This window comes from Phyllostomus hastatus, unplaced genomic scaffold (assembly GCF_019186645.2).
Source record: "Phyllostomus hastatus isolate PE091 unplaced genomic scaffold, TTU_PhHast_1.1 phas_scaffold_46, whole genome shotgun sequence".
In the NCBI taxonomy this organism is placed as follows: Eukaryota; Metazoa; Chordata; class Mammalia; order Chiroptera; family Phyllostomidae; genus Phyllostomus; species Phyllostomus hastatus.
The window spans coordinates 17,672,401-17,675,499 of NW_025334032.1; the positions used below are offsets into that span (position 1 = coordinate 17,672,401).

The 3,099-nt window shown below is 55.0% G+C and overlaps 1 long non-coding RNA gene across 1 annotated transcript; it reads left to right on the forward strand.

Moving 5' to 3' along the window:
• The first annotated feature begins 401 nt into the window (after positions 1 to 401).
• Positions 402 to 2,670, forward strand: LOC123807549. Its single transcript, XR_006783664.1, has 3 exons — positions 402 to 629; positions 1,217 to 1,309; positions 1,495 to 2,670. It is a non-coding gene; the product is annotated as an uncharacterized LOC123807549 (long non-coding RNA).
• The last annotated feature ends 429 nt before the right edge of the window (positions 2,671 to 3,099 follow it).

Sequence of the window (3,099 nt, forward strand, 5' to 3'; positions counted from 1 at the left end):
GGGGAGCTCTCCTCTCCTTCTTCTGCCTGGTAATGTTATCCTCCCCAGGGCTTTATGATAAGTCAGGTATGTAAAGAGGCCTGTTAAGCCTTTACACCCAACCAGGGGACTATTCCTGGCACAGAGCAGCAGTCGGGCACTTTGTTGCACCCACAAAAGTAAGGTGCTGGGGCAGGAGAAAACCCTGCAGAAATGAGATGATGTTTAGTCACCTAAACATCATCTCAAGGAATGGAAATCCAGATCAAATCTTAAAAATGATAGATTTGTGCTCTCAGAAGAGAAAAGACTTCCAATTCATGGTGGGAAGAATTAATTAGCTAAAGAATTCACAGCAATTGTAACGAGTTTTTATGCATGGATCATGATGTTGCCTTTGCTTTTTTCCCTACAAGTTATGTTTATTAGGATTCACAGGAGAGTGAGCCTTGTGCACAATCTGAAGAAAGGATTCCATATTGCAGACCTGCTTCCAGGCTCTGAGTTCAGAGGAAGAAAACTAGAGAATCTTCATTCAACAAATCTGTGTTAAGTGCCAGCTGTGTGCCAGGCACTGTTCTGAGATGGTGGGGTGTACCAACACGAAGAAATGGCCCCGCCCCAGAGGAGCTGACAGTTACAGGATGCTGGTATGTCTTGACTAATGTTGATGAGTATGATGAGTTTGCCTTTTGCAAGCTGGCTGGTCTATTGGCTGCCAGAGATTTCCTTGTGTGGAGAGAAAGCCAGCCTGGAACTTCCTTCCCTCCGTTTACCTTGATAGAATGAGAGGACCCATGGGACCTGCAAGGAAGCCCTGGGAGGTGCTTGTCTGAGGGTCCTAGATTCTACATGGGCAAGTAGTAGCTCAGAGAACACCAGTCTTCCCAGAACTGCAGCCAGGAGCACAAGCCCTGGGATGGAGGTGGGGGACAGCCACGGCTCTAACACTTCTTGCACCTCAAATTCTAAACTCATCTGTCCAGAAAAAAAACAAAATCATCTTATATGTTTTAGAAGTTCTGCTTTCCATGCATCCTCTTCTCTTCCAAAGCCACTGAAATCCAAGGCACATGATACTGGGGACATAGGTTCTGCTGAATGGGGTGAGGGTGACCTAGCAAAGCGATAGGACTGGTTTATTGTTCTGTTTCCTAGAGGAAATGTGTTTGGGGGCTTCCTAGTGCTAATTTGGAGGATTTTTACGTTTGCTTCCATCTGACTCCACACATGTAAGGTGAGATGGACAAGGAATCTCCAGGCAAGAAATCTCACCAGGAGACTGGGACTTGGAAATGCAGACAGAAGACCTCCAAGCTGAAGATGTAAAGTAAGATGAGGAGTTATTAATAATCGTGGTCCCCTTCCCTATGTCATATTTCCTAAATTAGTGAGCTAAGTTTGGGCGTTGGGCGGGGGGGCGACGGTGAGAGAGAACCGTTTGCCATTAATCTGGGAACAAACGGCTAACCTCGGTGACTGGTATTTTCGCTTTTCTTTTCTCACTTTTCTCAGTGTGGGGAAGCGGTGGAGCCCGCGCGGAGCGATTGTGAGGGGCTCTGCTGGAATTTGGCAACGTGGAGGCTTGGAGAGCAGCCCCATGCTGGCTCCTATTCAGCAGGCCAGTTTTCCTCGAGCTTTGGAAGTTTCACTCAGCCGTGCACTCAATGGCTTCACAAAGCTGATTACAAGCTTCAGCGCATTCCTGAAGGAGCCAAAAGCGACGCAGGTGCAAACGAGCTGAGGGAGCCCCTTATCCCGGTGACAGAATGGGACAAGCTGGGAAAGGCTTGGACCACACAAATCCAAGCTCACCAGGCAGCAGAAAGCCTGCCTTGGGAACCGGGGGTCATTATCCGCCCTATTCAGCGGGGCCCGGGGACCCTAGGGGCCCCGGAGGCCGGCCTGCGCCGGAGTGCCAGTACGCGCCTGTGGGAGTGGAGACCTCGCCTAGCCCTGCGGCGAGGCTGGGGCGCCCAACGGCGGTGTGTGCGTTTAGACCTACAGCATCCGTGATATTCGTGATCCGACAGGCCGTGTCAACACCACTAGGGACAGAGGAGGAAAGGCCGTGAAAGAGGCAACATGGGCGTGGACAGTGCGCAACGTTTGTTCATCCCGAGTCAGATGGCACTGCCCTACCCCCTCCCCAGCCTGGAGCCGCAGGTCCCCATCGGTCCCCCAGGCCACGGACTCAGCTCCGAGAGTCACACTGTGCCTTTTCTCCCCCAGTCCGCCTTTCCCATTCATCCTCACGGACAGCGGGGCCGCGGGGGCAACTAGACGAGGTGCGCTTGGGAGCTACAGTGATTGGCTGCAAGGAGCGGGGGGCAGTCGGCCACAGGGCCTCCCTGTCGAAGCTCGCTCGGAGTGGCCAAGGTCCCACTCCATCGCTGCGTGTGTAATTCCAACGGGGGCAGGAGGGCCAGTCCACTCCGAAAAAATGAATGACGTTCCTGCTCCGGCTCAAAGACAGAAAACCAGGGCCTGCGGGAGGCGGGAAGAGAGGGGCAGCGCAGCGGGTAGCGCGCGGGAAACCGCGGACTCGGGGCCCTGGAAGGGAACGTGGGTGTAGAAGGGACTAGAGGCGAGGTGGGGGCGGAGCTGGCGCGCAGGCGCCCCTGGGGCTCCGGGAGTCTCAGAGGGAGCCCCGCGCCGCCTCCAAGCAAGCGCAGCACTCGAGGGCTTGCGTGGGGCAGGCCCTGGGTCTCGCTCGTGTGCGCCCCCTCGCCTCTTGCCCTGCCAGCTGCGTGCTGGGCCCGGCTGCTCCCAGGGTCCCCGGCGGGCAGGGCTCGGGCAGGGCGCGGGCGGGCCGGGCGCGCACGCCGACGCTCTTTTGTCTGATAACTAATTTGAGTTAATGCGATCTTTATGTAAAGCTAACAGCGGATAATTGTCTATTTTCTCGCCAACAATCTCCATCACAATCACTTATCTGGAAACCTGCGGCTGGATTAATCGTTATATTCCCGAGATGAGCGTCGTTGCAATTCACAGCCAAAGCGGGTGGAGGCATGGAAACGCCTACCCCGCGCTTGCGGGGCGGGTTTCGGGTCAGCCAGGTTATTGCCCCGGACCAGACGTGCCCGGGGTTTGGTGCCTGCGGGCGGGGCTGCAGGT